At 39.8% G+C, this 18,295-nt stretch overlaps 1 protein-coding gene across 4 annotated transcripts in view; it reads right to left on the reverse strand.

Annotated features, from left to right (window-relative positions):
- Positions 1–18,295, reverse strand: part of Kiaa1549l (KIAA1549 like) — a 257,863-nt gene that overhangs the window by 108,936 nt on the left and 130,632 nt on the right. The window lies entirely within an intron of this gene.

Consider the following 18,295-nt stretch of genomic DNA (forward strand, 5'->3'; position numbering starts at 1 on the left):
GAGGTTGCCTGTTTGGAATGATGGCGCCGATGAAACATATTTCTCTTCTTGGGTTTAAAAGGATCCCTGATGCTATCCTTCACACCGAGTCAAGTAGCAAAGGAGATTGCTTTCAGATTAGGCTGTTTCAGAAAGAAAAATGACTCACCCACCCTAGGACAGGAGACACCTCTCACAAGGCCTGGTGTCACTATAAGCACCTGCGGAGACCAGAGCTGTCAGAACTAATGTGTGAAACCTTAGGCAGGGGAGGGGGGGAGCTCCACAGGAAACGGGGAGATGAAATCTCAGGAAGCTGAGAACTTCACCTATCCTGTCTGATGATTCCCCTTTCCACAGTTCCTGAGGATTGGTGGTGCAGAGTGGCTAAATGTCCTTAATTAATATTTTAAAGATTCTTCTAGAACCTTCTACCTAGGGCTATTTGATATAAATAATCACGTCAAGAGGTGAAGTCAGAAACTATGGGTCTGCTCATATCCTCAGTCCCCTGGAGCTGCATGTGAGTGTCTGCACGACTGTCACATGGAGATGGTGACAACAAGCACATCCAAACTACCCTCTGGGCCATGGTGAGCAGCAAATGAAATCATTATTTAGATACCAGTTTCCTCTTTATGATGTAAAATTGCTGCGGAAGGACAGATTTCCAGAGACGCACTAAACAAATGAGCTGTTGTCACAGGCTCTGCGCCCTATGTTTGAGTGTTCAATGAAAGAGGACACTGTGGTCCAGACAAGGGACACCCTTTGCCGGAAGCCACATAACTGATCAGGGACAGAAGCAGGTCTGGATGTGGAGGCTCCTCGCTCCTATGTGGGGCTTCCTCTCCACCATGCTTTTCTCAGGTTGGTACCTATTCTTCACATGGCATTCTGCCAACCAAAAGAGCAAACAACTAAAGCTAAAGTCTTATTACATTGGAGCTTTTAGAATCTGCAAGATTTTCTGCAGTCCCAAAAGCTAAGTAGAAATTTTTCCTTGAAATGATCTTTTTCCGTTGCCTTTTGTAAGGTTTGGAAAAGTAAGGAGTATCTTTCACTCTGAATTAAGGAAACACGTGAAAAAAAAATTTCCCGACTCTTTGCTTTCTTGTTTTTAAAATTTCCCATTCTTGGAATTTACAGATGCTCAAGAAATTGTCCTCAAATCATTTTTAGAACATGCTGGGGTGTAAGCCAATACTATAACCATCTTTAAAGGATTTGTTGATGATCCATTTTGTAAGCAATACCAAACCCTTCTGGGCAAGCCATCTAACAAGCCCCACTTAGCCTGAGTGGCTCCTTATAACCAGATCAGAATCATCAGGGCTCCTACCTGCAGAGGCAAAGCTCCCTCTGGCCTCTGCTAGCCAAACCTCGCTCACCTTAAACACAAGTCAATGGCAAGAGGTACATAGCTTGAGGACACCAAAGTGTACACAGTATTGCGTTCAAGTACATGCAAACCCTGGGAAATGCTTCATAGTTTGCAATGGATGTGCTTCTATATCACCACATGCAACCCAAGGAGCCATTCACCCCCAGTCAGTTGCAATGTTACGTGGAGGGCCGATCTTGCTTTCACACCTCAATCTTTCCTGTTCGTAGCCTCAGCTTCACACTTTGCATGCAGTCTGGGAACATAGGTGAATATAGAATCTATATAAGGTCATTCAGCATTTTCATGTTTTCCAGTTACATTTTAGAGTCCATTTTTGTTGCTTAGATGTTGGGTAATATTTATGCATGATTTCTTCTTTTGTACTTTCACGGAAATAGATTTGACCATGAGTTCAATTCATGGATTCAAGAGTCAAAACAAGAATTTATCTTGTTTCAAATAAATAGCCTTGTAACTCAAAAAGAATGCTGTAAGCCAAGTACCTTTTGCTTTCAGTAAGATGACTCACAAACTCTTGCACAAAAATCTTGCCAACAGGATGGAAGAAGAATGGGTCATTGGGTGATAATGTAAGTGTTTTGTATCTAACTGAGAAGCCTTGAGTACCTCAGGAATCTCACTCCTGTCTGAGAATTAGCACCCCTCTTTAGAAACGGGTTTCCTCTTTATGATGTAAAACATCTCCCAAAGTATTTAAAATCAGCACACTAACAGTGACACAGCCACCTCAATGTTTATAGCAGCTCAATTCACAATAGCCAAACTATGGAACCAAACTAGGTGCCCTTCAACAGATGAATGGATAAAGAAAATGTGTGTGTGTGTGTGTGTGTGTGTGTGTGTGTGTGTACATACAATGGAATATTATTGAGCCATAAAGAAGAATGAAATTATGGCATTTGCTGGTAAATGAATGGATCTAGAGACTATTTTGCTAAGTGAAATAAGCCAGTCCCCAAACACCAAAAGCTGAATGTTCTTTCTGATATATGGATGCTAACCCACAAGAAGAGAGGGTAGAGATGTGCTTTAGTCAGCTTTTTTGCTGCTGTGACTAAAAGGACCCATCCAGAACAATTATAAAGGAGGAAATGTTTATCTGAGTTCTCATGATTTCAGAGATCTTAGTCTTAGATCTTACTGGATGTACATGGAAATATACACACATCAAGTTCCACTCTGGAACCAATTTCTAAATAGGCTAGGGTAAATTGTGCTTCAATAACAAAAAATACCCAAACTACGATGACAGCACAGGCTAGTTTCTTGTTCGTGCAACCTGTTCATCCTTTGTCAGAGGGGTCTTTTGCTTATACTCATCCCCAAGGGACCCAGACCAGAAAACCAGCAATCATGTCTAACACTTCTAGTTTCTTTCTTTTCCTCCATTTTTTTTTCAAATTTAGCAACAACCTGTAGGAATATAATATTTCTAGGGTTTTTGTTGTTGTTGTTGTTGTTGACAGAACAGTTCTTTCCTTTTAAAAAGTGAGGATCTTCCTCCAGCATTTAAGTGTCCTACCCCACAAGCAAAGCTTACCGTTTCCTCCCACACCTGATTGGTCAGAACCAGTCACATGGTCCCAGCCAACCCCAAAGGTAGCCTGAAGTTTAGCCTCGAAACTTCACAACTTCACCCGCTCAGGAGGTGGAAACAGAAATACATGGTGAACAGCATCCGGGATTCTCACAGGGGAGGGTAGCATACAAATCTTTTCAAAAATGGTCTGTGGAAACTTTTCCCCGGGAGGTGTTTGAAACAGAGTTTTAATAAAAGCTATCTTGGGGAGCACCAAATTCTAATTGGGAAAGCAGCAGAATCTAGTAGAAATAAATCCACTAGAGACCATTTTTCTTCACTTTTTTTGTGGAGTTTTTCATCAGCATGCTGAGGTAGTCATTTTATTGGAATACCTATTTATTGGAATATCTTATTTATGAAGAGAAACATTATCTTGAGTAGGATACAACAGTCACATGAAAACTAGGGCCTTCAAGGCATGCGGACAAACGTTTGCGCCTGAGGCTGACCCTGGAGAGTCAGTTTACCCTTCCCCACAATTCAGAGAGTATTCTGACAGTCAAGATGCTTTAAAAGGCTGAGTGGAGAGGACCCAAATCTGTCTAAACCATGCAGAAAGGGGGCTGTGTGATTTAGCACTCCAGGAACAGAACCAGAGCCGGGGGAAGAGGCACAAGGAGAGATTAGACCCGATAAGAACAGGTTTCTCCAATTATTAAAACTATGGAGAACAGAATGAGCTGGCTTCAGGTCAGCGAGTTCTCTACCATTAGAAGAACCCAAAGGGGCATGTTTTAGATTGACTCGTCTCCACCTTCCCTCCTTCCCGCCTCCATTTCTTCTGTCCGTCTGTAATATGTGCTGTATGCCAGACACTGAGTTAAGGAATGTCATAAAGAAAAAAACATACATAGTCCATGGCTTCATAGAACTCACAGTTCTTGTGCAGATGTGGATGTAAAGCAAACATTCTCACAAGTATAAAAATGACAGATGAAAGATGCATCATCCTTAAGAGCATGCAATGGGACTCGATCAAGGAAATGAGGGAGCACATCACTGGGGAAGTGACTATCAAGATCCAAAGAATGAATAGAGGGCTAATCAAGCAAAGAGGATAAAGGAAAGTATTCCACATAGAGAGATAAGCATAGGCAAAGGCCCTGGGGCAGGAAAAAGTATGAGGACAAGGAACCGAAAGAAGGTAACCACGGCTAGATTGGGAAGAGCAAGGTGGGCATAAGATAAGGCTGCAGAGGTGGGTTGGCCAGACCACTGGGGCACTGCGGGTTTTAGTTCAATGGAGAGGGTGAGGGAAAATGATGTTCAGGAGCAAATTGGTATGCTGGATGAATCATTTTGTCTGTGGAGTGAAAAACTGACAGCAAGAGTGAATAACAGGAGTCATAAGATGCAGAGGACCAGGCACGAGATAATAGGAACGTCGTAAAGAAGAGTTGAGCCATGGGTGGGAGATGAAAATAGATAATCCCTAATGGTCCCTTTTGATCCCCAGAATTAAGCATTTTAGTTTTCCTCACATTTGTATTTCTACAAATATAAATACAGCTTTAAAAAGTGGCTTCAGATTCCCCTTGATGCCCCCCACTCAGAGGGGGAGACTATATCCCCTTCTCCTTGAATCTGAATGCGCTTGAGTTTGTTCAGCCAGAGCGTGGCGGAAACAATATCAGTGGACGTCATGAAGAGCCACTTGGGTGCCTGGGAGGGTCCCTCGCACTCCCTCCTGGAACCAGGACGCCCCTCCACACACAGCCCACGCCCCAGCAGAGCCCATCCCAGCCACTCCAACCCCCATTCCGGCTCAGTCGCGCCTCCCCAGCACCCCAGCCCAGACACCAGGCAAGAGAATGGAGCAGCTTCCAGATCATTCTACCCCCAACTCTCTGAATCACCCCAGCCGTTCAAATCTTCCCCCTTGAAGGCCCAGACATCGTGACACAGAGACACACTTGTCCCCATCACTCTATACGAATCCCCCAATCCATGAGCATAACAATCCCGAGGGTGGTCGGCTGCACAGAAATACAATAAGTGAAGTTAATACACATGGGACGGTGTCCCTCCCTTTTGAGACACACTATAGGTTTAATCAGATGCTCAAAAGGAATCAGAGGTCAAAAAATAGTCAGGAACCCTTAATTTCCATGAAAAATACTCCTTATGCACAAGATGTTATAATCATATCTATGAGAATTAAGTAAAATAGACATCCGTATTAATTAAAGTTCAATCACAAAAAGCAAAAGAATAGAAGAAAAATTTTGAGGGGGCAATGAGAGCTGGGAGGTGTTTCTTAAGAAGGGAAAATCAATTTTGGAGTACAGGGCAAGGTCAAGTTACAGAGGGTGGGTCAGGGGCCAGCAGGGGCAGCCAAGGATGCCTTTTGTGATCCCTCTCCTGGAGCATGAGCAGAACCTGTGACTTGCTTCTAACTGGTAGAACGTGGTGAGGGTGCTGGGATGTTACTCGTGTGATTATGTCACCTGGACCTGCTAGCAGACTGGCCCTCCTGGATGACTTGATGAAGGAAGAGGCCATATTGTAAAGGTCCTCGTGGGAAAGAGCCATGGGCGGCCTGGAGGACCTGCAGGCGGTCTCTAGGAGACCCGTGGAGCTGACAGACAGAAGCTGGCACTCTCGTGTGTAGCCACGGGAAATACATTCTGCTGCTGACCTGGCTGAAAGTGGATTCTTCCCCAGCCATGCCTCCAGATGACAATGTGACCCGGCCACCTCCGTGACTGCCGTCTGAGGCCCTGTGCAGAGGACTCAGGGAAAGTGGCCCCAACCCCCTGACCCATGGGAAAATGTGAGGTAATCAAAAAAGGTTAAGTCCTAAAAGTTTGTGGTAAAATGTTACATAGCACTAGAAAACTAACCCAGGTAGGAAGCCAGGAGCTATGGAAGGTTGTCTGTAGGAAGAAGAAACAGAGGGCAAGATAACCGGAATAAAAAGTAGCATGAAGGATGGTGACAGGTTGACGTCCAGACAGTCCAAAAGAAGCACAAGTATGGGTTAGGGTTAGGGTTAGGGTTAGGGTTAGGGTTAGGGTTAGGGATGTAGCTCAGTGTTAGAGCGCTTGCTTAGCACATGTGAGACACTGAGCTAGATTCTCAACATCACATAAAAATAAATAAATAAAAATAAAGGTATTGTGTCCATCTACATATCAAAAAAATTTTAAAAAAAGAAGCACAAGTTTGAGTGGAGTATGGAAGGGAATGGGTTGTGAAATGAGAAGTTTAATACAGAGCCTGGGACTCACAGAGAAATTACCTGAATAGAACACAGGACCCTGCAGGAGCAGAAATAAGGCCACAGCAGCAAACCATGTTGGGATTAGTGCTTTGAGAACAGGCTGAAAACTCTTATTTCAAAAGTCCCATTTTTCAAAGGGGGAAAAATATTGAGCTATTCTACTCCAAGTACCAAATTCTTGGGTTTTTTTTAAACAAACTCCCACTGACTCCCCAATCCTCCCTCATCCCTCCCCCCAAAACATGACTTTTTTCTTCTTAGAATGACGTGGATTAGGAAAATGGAGAGGAGATGGATTTATGTTGGAAATAAGAACAAAAGCGAGCAAGATGAGGCCTCTCAGAACACTGAAATGTGAAAATGAGCCGTCTTTTTCCATCTCAAGGAAACAAGAATGGGTGGTCCTACAAAACCCGATTCAACGAACAATTTATACACGTGCATTTTAAGCTAAGTTTCTTCGAACCAGCTTTAAATAAAATCATCCTTCTCAAACCTTCTAGGAAGTAACAGTCACTCGTGGAAGAACATCAGCTTTAAAAATAACTTGCACAAATGGGGTCAGCGTGCAGAAGCCAGCCCATGCAAGTTCAGTGGCAATGCTTCTGTGAGCTGAGCAAGTCTGCATAGAGTCCCAAGAACTTAGCCTTGAACTAGAAGCGTCAGGAAGTAGTTCATTAACAAGGTGAAACCTGACCCAAGAGTTGAGGAACCTGGGCCAGGTCTGGACACAGAGAGCCTGTCATTGACTAGTGTCTAAAACCAGGCAAATTGCCTCCCTGGGCCCCTAGACCCCAGAGCCCGGCGTGGTACCACCCAGACGCAGGGGGACAGACCCTTCAGGTGTCTGTCTTCCCGAGCATCCTGGCGTTGCCACCTCATCATCGTCTGTACTTGTACACAAGACGCGGACCCCGCTGGGGTGTTGCTATGCCCATTTCCCCCATGTGACAAGCAGAACTGGAACCTTAAAAAGGCACACGGGTACACAGAGCTCCTCTGTTGCTGGTCCCTCCCCTCCAGGCCTCTCTCCCTCCGCCCCTTGTGCTCTCTCAGTGCCCAGCTTGTGGCTGTTTTTATCCCAGACCCTCCTTTCCAAAGCCCCCCGAGCCTGCTACTTCAGGAGTGTTCGTGCAGGTTCAGTGCTGTCCTGGACGGCTTGCTGGTTTGCTCAGAACCACTCCACCACAGTCACAGTCCTTCCCCAATCAGCAATGTTCCTTTCTTTGACTGATGGAGACATTAAGGAAAAGAACGTCCTGCTAGGTCACCCCAGGTGTAAGCAGGGCTGGGTCCAACCACAATCATGAGATGGACCACTGCCTGCCGACAGGTTTCCATATCATAACACTAAGAACACACAGCCAGTCATCGACTGCTCTTTAATGTAGAGACTGAGGCAATCAAGGAATGAGTGTTAACATCGATGTCAACCCTTCCTTTATTATGTATCAGAGGGGGAAAAATATCTGTATTTGCCTATGGGGCCCTAGAGGCTGCCTAAATCCAAATCTTCTTCTCAACTAACTGTGTGATCTGTGTGATCTTGGACATGTTACTTAACCTCTCTGTGCCTCAGTTTCCTTAACTATAAAATGGGAACAATAACAGTATCTACTTCATAAAGTTGCTTAAAGGATTAAAATGAAAGGATACTCATAATGTCTGAAAACAGTGTCTGCAACACAGTGCTGAAAAAAATGTTAGCTGTTATTGGTATTATTATCCTTATATGTTCAGCCCAGAATAGGCATGAATCCGGAGGACCTGGATGCTAGTCACAACTCAGAAATGCCTGAAAGTCTTGCATTATCAGAATCCTGCACATCTAAACAGGATTGTAGTTTGCAGAATAATTTCATATCCATCATCTGGTTCTTCACAGTACCCATGAAGTCGAACATCAGTATTATCATCCCTGATTTACAGGTGAGGAAACTAGGGATCAGAGAGGTCAAGTGCAGGGTTGGCAGCTCTCTGCAACACATGGCAAGAAGCAAGGTTCCCTCCGTGTGCAGGTCTGGGTGGTGCACTGCGTCCCCAGAGTGACCTCCACAGATGGAGCCCACACATGGCTTCCTCTGTCTTCGGAGCTGGATGATGCATCTTCAGCAAACATTACTGAGCACAGCTCTAAATCACACAGACCTGTCAGGCTTCGATTCCCAGAAGGTCAAAAGAGATGGATTAAAAGCCATTGCTATGCTGAAGCTTCCATCCCACACCCGACACCCACTTATGCGTCAAACCCTGGCAAGTTCTGGAGTTAGGTGCCTGAAATGCTCTTGCTGAAGAGGATTCCTCTTGGGGCTCTTTAAAACGAAATGCACCAGTTAATAGAATCCAATTGCCATTCCTTGAATCCATGCCAGCAGAGAGGGTTCTGTGCACGGCACGGACAGAAGCATTTTAACTTTCAAAGCTCTTTCACAGCTATCTGCCTTTCTAAAAAAGTTTATGGCTTTCAAATCCTTTGTGAAACAGGTTTAGAAATAAAGCTGATCCCCACCCTCCCATGAGACCAGTAATACAATTTCACTTTCAACTTTGTAAACCTGGGTTTATATGATCATCACAGAAAATTTAGAAAAAACAGAAAAGTAGGGGGAAAGAAGAAGAGTCCTATTCCTCCTTTGTCCCCTCTAACAGGCATGTTCTAGCAGATCCAGAAAATCGTGATTCATGCGGTAGGAAATGTTACTTACAGGCTTTGAAAGCCCATGTTTGTTAAATTTATAGATCTATAGCCAGGTGCAGTGGCACACACCTGTAATCCCAGCGGCTTGGGAGGCTGAGATTGGAGGATCATGAGTTCAAAGCCAGCCTCAGCAAAAGGTACTAAGCGACTCAGTGAGACCCTGTCCCTAAATAAAATACAAAATAGGGCTGGGGATGTGACTCAGTGGTCGAGTGCCCCGAGTTCAATCCCTGATATAAAATAATAATAATAATTATAATAATAATAATAATAATTATTATTATTATTTATAGACTTGTGATCACATTGCACATCCAACTTCATATCTTTTTTTAAAACTTTTAACATTATATTAAAATCATCTTTTCATATTGGGTAAGGCTGCATGTTACTTCCACTAAGATGTGGCCCTTATGATTTGGCTGAATATCCTCCAACTATTACAACACAGGTTGCTTATGAATAAACGTTCAGTTCGATAAATAATGGTCTCATCTCCTTTTAATTTTGGCGTTGCAATCCTTACGCAGCAAATAGGGCAGCCACAAGTGACCTTGTCTCCTGGACTAGGGTGACAGACACACAGAAGGTCACTTGAGGGGAAGAATATTATCTGTATCCAGAAATGTAACACAATAGTATTTGGGAGGTTTCCCCTTTCTTCCTCCCCTGGTATCTTTTTGATGGGGTCATTAATAAGTTTAAATTCAATCATAAGAAACACAATTAACCACCAATAACCAATCTGCAAAAGTGGGACAATCCTATCAGCAAACCTTCCCAAAGTTTCATATTAATTTTTGCTATTTTATGTTAAAGGCCCAAGTCCGGGGAGTTGAGTCTGTTTCAATTCATTAGGCAAGAAAGACTTTAGGGACACAGGAAATTCTGTACCTAAAGAAGAGCAGCCAGAGGGTTTGGAGAGATGGTAAGAAGACCAACATGACTGGTCCTCACACATTTGGTAGAGATTTGAATGTAAGCCTCTTCTAAGAGATAATCCCATAATTAAGATGTCATTGTTCCCACGACTCTTTATTTTTAGCTCTACTAGAGAACCTTCCCCTTTCTGCTTAATATTACAGCCAGTAATGTCCCTTATCTGCTCAATTATCTTGGTCACTTATTCCACTACTACTTATTGAACGCTTTCTCGGACACTTCATCACAAAGATGTTGAGACTGCAAACCTCTCCATGAAGGTCACAGTGTAGGGCGTGGGGTCTGGAGTCAGAGTAGCCTGGTTCCTGGCCCAACTGCCTTGCTCCAGCTGGATGAATGCAGGCAAGCTATGTGACCTCTCTGTGCCTGTTCACCCCTTTCTAAGAAATGAATGATGCTGTTCTCCCAAAAATGTTTTGAAACTTGAAGACTTTAATCCATGTTGAGTGTTTGGAACATCTCATAGAATGTGGTCAGCTGTTAGTTATTATGATTCTCATCAAGGAGCACAAAATCTAATGAAGAGGTTTTAGAGTTGTATCTTCTCCCTAAATTATAACAGTTTGTGGACAATTTTTTTCTATCTTCTCTGGAACTGCTCCTGTTTCCTACAATGGATCCCTCTTCTTCAACAGCAAACCTTCATGAGTGCCTATGTAATCCATCTGGATTTCTAAGCATCCTGAGGTGCATTGTGCTTCTGCATTAGATTTCTCCCTAAAGTCTTCTTATTTCTGCAAGCAAGCATGTGAGATTTTTTGTTTCGTTTTGTTTTTGTTTTTGTTTTAGTTGTTGATGGACCTTTATTTTTATTTGCTTATTTATATGTGGTGCTAGGAATTGAACCCAGTGCCTCACACATATGAGGCAAGCCCTCTTCCACTAAGTTACAATTCCAGCCCCAAGCATGTAGTTTTGAAGAGGATTTACACAGCAAGGTTGCAAGCAGAATACTTCCCCATGAAGAGTCCTCCTAAGTCTAACTACAGTTTTAACTGCAATGCCAAGAGGAGAAAGAGAGGCAGAAAAATATGCATACACATATGTGTACTTTACATATCCTTTATATTTTCTTAATTCAAAGAATTCTTAACATTTCCCCAACATTCAGTTGAAACAGTCAATGCTATACCTAGAGAACAGTTCATAGCCCAGAATGTTGCCTAGAATAGATTTTTCTTAAAGAAAACTATTTTTCATATTTAAAAATGAGAAAGAGAGAAAAAAATCCTCTCTATCCTAAAAAATTAATAGTTAATAAAAAATAAAAGATTCAACCAACACATTTTAACACAAAGAACAGTCAAAAGGATAAATAAATTCAAAAGCTGGTCCTTCATGGGCTGGGATTGTGGCTCAGGGGTAGAGAGCTCACCTAGCACACATGAGACACTGGGTTCCATCCTCAGCACCACATAAAATAAAATAAAGACCACCTATAACTAAAAGAAGAAGAAGAAGAAGAAGAAGAAGAAGAAGAAAGAAAGAAAGAAAGAAAGAAAGAAAGAAAGAAAGAAAGAAAGAAAGAAAGAAAGAAAAGAAAAGCTGGTCCTTTAGTCTTTTAGGGGAAAAACAAAGAATAAGATAGTTAAATCATTCATACACCAAATTAGGGGGGAAAAATCAGATGGGCTGGGGTTGTGGCTCAGTGGTAGAGCACTTACTTAGCACAGTGAAGCACTGGGTTCGATCCTCAGAACTGCATAAAAATAGATAAATAAATAAATAAAGGTATTGTGTCCATCTACAACTAAAAAAAATTTTAATTAAAAAAACTAAAGAGAACTATAAGACTTTAGGAAAGAGAAAAAACATAAATAAGAAAGAAATAAAAATAATCATAAGAGAATTCTACATGCAAGTCTATGGCAAAACATTTGAACATTTAGAGGAAATGAATAATGATGTTGATGACCAAAATTAATCCAGAAATGAAAATTTAAACAGACAACCAACTAGGAAAAAGAAACTATTATTGAAGATGGCACCAGGCCAGGTATATTCAGCTGAGTTCCATATAACAGTTTAAAAACAGGTAATTTCAATGTTATCAAAAATAATTCAGGTCCTTGAAGTCCATGGAATTATCTCCTCTGAATTTTATAAAACCAGTACTGTTTTTTGTTTTTGTTTTTTTTTTTGTACTTGATGTTGAACCCAGGGGCAGTTTACCACTGAGCCACATCCTCAGCCCTTCTTACTTTTTTATTTAGACACAGGCTTCACTATGTTGTCGAGGCTGGCCTTCCTCTTGCATTCCTCTTGCCACAGCCTCCCAGGTCGCTGGGATTACAGGTACACACCACAGTGCCCAGCTAAATTTTAATAATAAAATTCAACATAGATATTTTAAAAATAGTTTTTTAATTAAAAATGATCCAAATATGTAAATGAATACAGGGCAGCCAAGCAAAAAAATGAGTGGTTGGGTCATTTATGGAAGATGGCAGAAGTGAGCTAGGCAGTGATTCCCAATCTCCTCACAATGCAAAAAGGAGGCAGCAAAGGAAAAGCAGAATTTGAGAGGGCTCTTAAGAGAAAGAAGCTCACAAAGTAGTCCTTCACCTAAAAGAAGAAATGAGAACTATACCAAGAGATGGGCAAGCATACAAACAATGTGAAAAAGCAAGGGAACCCTCCCAAACAACCCATAATGCTTCAAAAACTGACTTAACTGACACTACACTGAAGGAACTGTCAGAGAAAGAGTTTAGGAAATTCATAGTTAAAATGTTCTATGAGCTCAAATAAGAAATAAGGAGTGACATTAGAGAGAAAATACAGGAAGTGAAAGATCGCTTTGGTAAAGAGATAGAGATTCGGAAAAAGAACCAAATGGAAATCTTGGAAATGAAAATCTCAATAAACCAAATTAAATATTCAATGGAAAGCATCACCAATAGATTAGAGCATTTCAAAGACAGATAGATGAAGGCTCTGACATATAAGCTAAGGGTATGCTCAATCTTTTCAAATAATTAATATCAGAAAACTTTCCAAACTTTAAAAATGAGATGGAAATTCAAATATAGGAGGCATATTGGACTCCAAATATACAAAATCGCAATAAATCCACTCCAAGACACATTATAATGAAAATGTCTAGCTTACAGAATAAGGATAGAATTTTAAAAGCTGCAAGAGAAAAACAACTGGTCACATTTAGAGGTAAACCAATCTGGATCTCAACTGATTTCTCAAACCAGGCCCTATGTAAGCCTGGAAGACTTGGAATAATATATACCAAGTTCTGTAAGTGAATGGATGCCAATCAAGAATACTATAGCCAGCAAAATTAAGCTCCAGAATTGAAGATGAAAAAAAAAAAACCTTCCATGATAAACAGAAGCTAAAATAATTTATTACTAGCCTTTCAACAGATGAATAGATAAAGAAAATGTGGTACCTGTACACAGTAGAATATTACTCAGCCTTAAAAAAGAATGAAATTATGACATTTGCAGGTAAATGTATGAGCTGGAGAATATCATGCTAAGCAAAATAAACAAAGCCCAAAAAACCAAAGGCCAAATGTTTTCTCTGATAAGCAGATGCTAATCCATCATGGGGGGTTAGGTAAGCATGAAGGGGCTTTGAATTGTTCAGAGGGGAGTGAGGGGAGGGGAAGGGGTGTAGGGATGGGAAGGGCGGTGGAATGAGACGAACATTATTACCCTTTATACATGTATGATTACACTACCAGTGTGACTGCACCATGTACAGCCAGAGAAATGAGAAGTTGTGCTCCATTTGTGTACAATGTGTCAAAGTGCATTCTACTATCATGTATAACTAATTATAACAAATTTTAAAAAAGAATTCATAACTGGAAAGCCTGCACTACAAAACATAGTCAATAAAATACTTCATGAAGAAGAAATGAAAACCAGCATAGGGAAGAATAGTCAATAAAAGAAGAGTAGTCAATAAAAGGAGAATCCAGCCTGATTTAAACATTATAATAAATAAAAATGACAGGAAATAAAAAATCATCTCTCAATACTAACATTGAATGTAAATGGTCTATACTCTTCAATCAAAAGACATAGGTTGGCAGATTGGATTACAAAACAAGACCCAACAACATGCTGTCTATAAGAGATTCACCTCACAGGCAAAGATATCCACAGATTGAGGGTAAAAGGATGGGGGAAAAGGTACCAGGCACATTGTTCATGTAAACAAGCATATCAGATAGAATGGACTTCAAGCCAAGACTAAGAAAAGGCAAAGAAAGTCACTTCATACTGCTTACAGGAATCATATAACAATAAGATATAATGATTGTCAATATTTATGCCCCAAACAATGGAGCATCTCTGTACATCAAACAATCCCTTCTCAATATTAAGAATCAATAGAACACAACACAATAATACTGAGTGACTTTACTACACCCATCTCACCATTGGATAGATCATCTAAATGTAAATTAAATAAAGATTCTACAGAACTAAAAAAATATAATTAATAATATGGACTTAACAATCATCTACAGAATACTTTTCCCATCAATGACTGAATTCACTCTCTTCTCAGCAGCACATGGAATGTTTTCTAAAATAGATCGTAGTTTAGGCCACAAAGCAAATATTAGCAAATACAAAAAATTGAGATAATACCTTTATTCTATCAGATGATAATGAAATACAATTAGAACTTAATGAAAAGATTAAAAAACAGAAACTACTCTAACACCTGGAGATGAATACATTTTTTCTAATGATAAATGGATAGCAGAAGAAATCAGGGAGAAATAAAAAAATTCTTAGAATTAAATGGGAATAGTGAAAAATCATATCAAAATCTCTGGGGTAGTATCAAGGCAGTTCTAAGAGGAAAAGTTCACAGCATTGAGCTCATACATTAAAAGAATAGAAAGATAGCAAATAAATAATCTAACATTCCATCTCGAGGCCCTTGAAAAAGAAGAACAAATCAACACCAAACCAGAAGAAGACAGGAAATAATTAAATCAGGGCTGAAATCAATAAAATCAAGAATAAAAACATACAAAGGATCAACGAAACAAAGAGTTGGTTTATTGAAAGGATAAGCAAAATTGATAAACCCTCAGCCAAACAAACAAAAAAATAGAGCAGGGAAAAACTCAAATTAACAAAATTCAAGATGAATTTTGTTAATTTGAGGAAATGTCACCACAGACATTATTGAAATCCACAGGATCATCAGCAACTATTTTGAAAATTTATATCACAATAAGCTAGAAAATCTTGAAGATATGTTAAAATTCCTAGAGACATATGACCCACTAAAATTGAACCAGGAGGACAGATTAATATCAAGTCATGAAATTGCAGCAGCTATCAAAAGCCTTCCAACAAAGAAAAGCCCAGGACTGGACGAATTCTCAACTGAGTTCTAACAGTTAAAGAAGAATTAATACCAATCCTTCTCAAACTATTTCATGAAATAGAAAAATAGGGAACCCTGTCAAAGTCGCAAACTGCATACAAAAACACATTTAAAAGATAGTGCATGCATCATGATTAAGTGGGTTTCATCCCAGGGATGCAAGGTTGGTTCAACATATGGAAATCAACAAATGTAATACACCACATAAGTAGATATCAGGACAAGAATCACATGATGCTCTCCGTAGATGCAGAAAAAGCATTTGACAAAGCAGAGATAGAAGGAAATTATCTCAACATTATAAAGACTATAAACGACAAACCCAAGTATACTGAATGAGAAAAACCAATAGCATTTCCTCTGAAAATAGGAACAGGACAAGGGTGCCCACTTTCACCATTCCTATTCAACATAGTCTTTGAAACTCTAGCCAGAACAATTGAGCAAGAGAAAGAAATTAAAGGGATACAAATAGGAAAAGAAGAGCTCAAATTACCTATGTTTGCTGATGACATGATTCTATATGTAGAAGACCCAAAAAACTCCATCGGAAGACTTCTAGAGCTCATAAATGAATTCAGTAAAGTAACAGGATGCAAGATCAAGACTCACAAATCAATTGTGTTCCTATACTCCAATGATGAATTTGTTGAAAAAGAAATTAGAAAAACTGTCCCATTCACAATAACCTCAAAAAAAAATACTTGAGAGTCAATCTAACAAAAGAGGTAAAGGATCTCTATGATGAGAACTATAGAACACAAAAGAAATTGAAGAAGACCTTAGAAGATGGAAAGATCTTCTGTGCTCTTGGATAGGCAGAATTAATAGTGTCAAAATGTCCATACTACCAAAAGCACTATACAGATTCAACGCAATTCCCATCAAAATTCCAGTGATGTTCTTCACTGAACTAGAAAAAGCAGCTGTGAAATTCACTGAAAAAAATAAGAGCACTAGAAAAGCCAAAGCCATCCTTAGTGAAAAAACTGAAGCAGGAGGTATCACAACATCAGACCTCAATTATACTACAAAGCTATAATAATAATAATAAAAACAGCATGGTTCTGGCACCAAAACAGGCATGAAGACCAAGGGAATAGAATAGAAGACACAGAGACAAACCCACATAAATACAGTTATCTCATACTAGACAAAGGCACCGAAAACATACAGAGGAGAAGAGGTAGCCTTTTGAATACATGGTGCTGGGAAAACTGGAAACCCATAGGTCATAGAATGAAATTTATTTCATATCTCTCATGCAGCACACAACTCAATTCCAAATGGATCAAGGATCTAGGCATATACCAGAAATCCTGCAACTTTTAAAAGAAAATATAGGCCCCAACACTCAAACATGCGGGCTCAAAACTGACTTCCTTAAAAAGACTCCTAAAGTACAAGGAATAAAATTTTAAAAAATCAAGAAGTAAGATGGCATTAAATTAAAAAGCTTCTTCACAGGAAACAATTAAAAGTGTGAAGACAGAGCCTACAGAATGGGAGAAAATTTTCACCACCTGCTCCTCAGACAGAGCATTAATCCCCAAGATATACAAAGAACTCAAAAAACTTAACACCAAAAAAAAAAAAAACCCTCAAATAACCCAATCAGTAAGTGGGCAAAAGAACTAAACAGACATTTCTCAGCAGAAGAAATACAAATGGCTAACAAATATATGAAAAAATATTATGGAATTAAAAAACATGTTCAACATCTCTAGCAATTAGGGAAATGTAAATTAAAACTACATAGAGATTTCATCTCGCTCCAGTTAGAATGGCAATGATCAAGAACACAAGTAACAATAAATGTTGGTGAGGTTGCAGGGGGAAAGGTACACTCCTACACTGCTGGTGGGACTTCAAATTAGTGCAACCACTTTGGAAAGCAGTATGGAGGTGCCTCAAAAACTAGGAATGGAGCCACCATATGACCCAGCTATCCTACTCCTCCATATATATCCAAGTTTGAAAAATCAGCCTACTACAGCAATGCAGACACATCAATGTTTGTAGCAGCACACTTCACAATAGCCAAGCTATGAAGCCAACAGAAGAATGGATACAGAAAATGTGATACACACACACACAATGAGGTATTACTCAGACATAATGAAGAATGACATCATAGCATTTCCCAGCAAATGGATGGGAATATCGGGCTAAGTGAAATGCCAGTCCCCAAAAGTCAAAATTCAAATGTTTTCTCTGATATGTAGAAGCTACATATAAGCTACATATTACCAAAATAAGGTGGGCCAGGTTAAAAAAAAAATAGAAGATCAGTGGAGTAAACAAAGGGGAATAGGGAATGGAGGAGGGATGGAATAGGAAAAGACAGTGGAATGAATCTGACTTGACTTTCTTATCTACACAAATTAAAATACAGTGTATCTCACCATCATGTGCATCCACAGGACACTAATAAGCAAATAGCAGAAAGATCAGTAAAGTAGAGGGAAGAGAACAACTGGAAGGAGGAGGGGAGGGAAACAGGAAGTACTGGGGCTGAATTAGAACACATTATATACCATGCTTTTATAATTATGTCCAAATGAATCCTAATGTTATGTATAACTATAAAGAACCAATAAAAAAGAGAAAAAAAAGTGTGGTCAGGGTACAAAGGATTGCAACAAAAACCAGAACCTATTACACTCTAAGATTACATTTCTGCAAGTATATAAAAAATTATGTGTGTATATAATAGTAAATTATTTAATAATATGTATCTTGTCAATTACATAATAACAATTTAATAATCAACACAAACTCATACATAGGCATATACACAAACACACACACAAGGATAATATAAGACTTGTCACATACTTAGGGGACCAAGTAGTATGATCCTAGACCAACTCTGGACTCTTAATGTTTTCCCAAAAGTTATCCTGTGTAACCCCTGTCTTGTATCATGTACATGGTTACAGGATAGGCAGAGAACTTTATTCAGTCTGGTTTTCAGAGTATGTTGTGGTTTGAAAACAACCCTTTTATATTAGGGACGTGGTGCAAGCACAATAAAGAAAGTCTGCAAAACCTTGTGGTAAACAAAAGTTCTGTTGAACCCAGAAA

The sequence above is a fragment of the Urocitellus parryii genome, chromosome 4 (assembly GCF_045843805.1).
Source record: "Urocitellus parryii isolate mUroPar1 chromosome 4, mUroPar1.hap1, whole genome shotgun sequence".
Classification (NCBI taxonomy): Eukaryota; Metazoa; Chordata; class Mammalia; order Rodentia; family Sciuridae; genus Urocitellus; species Urocitellus parryii.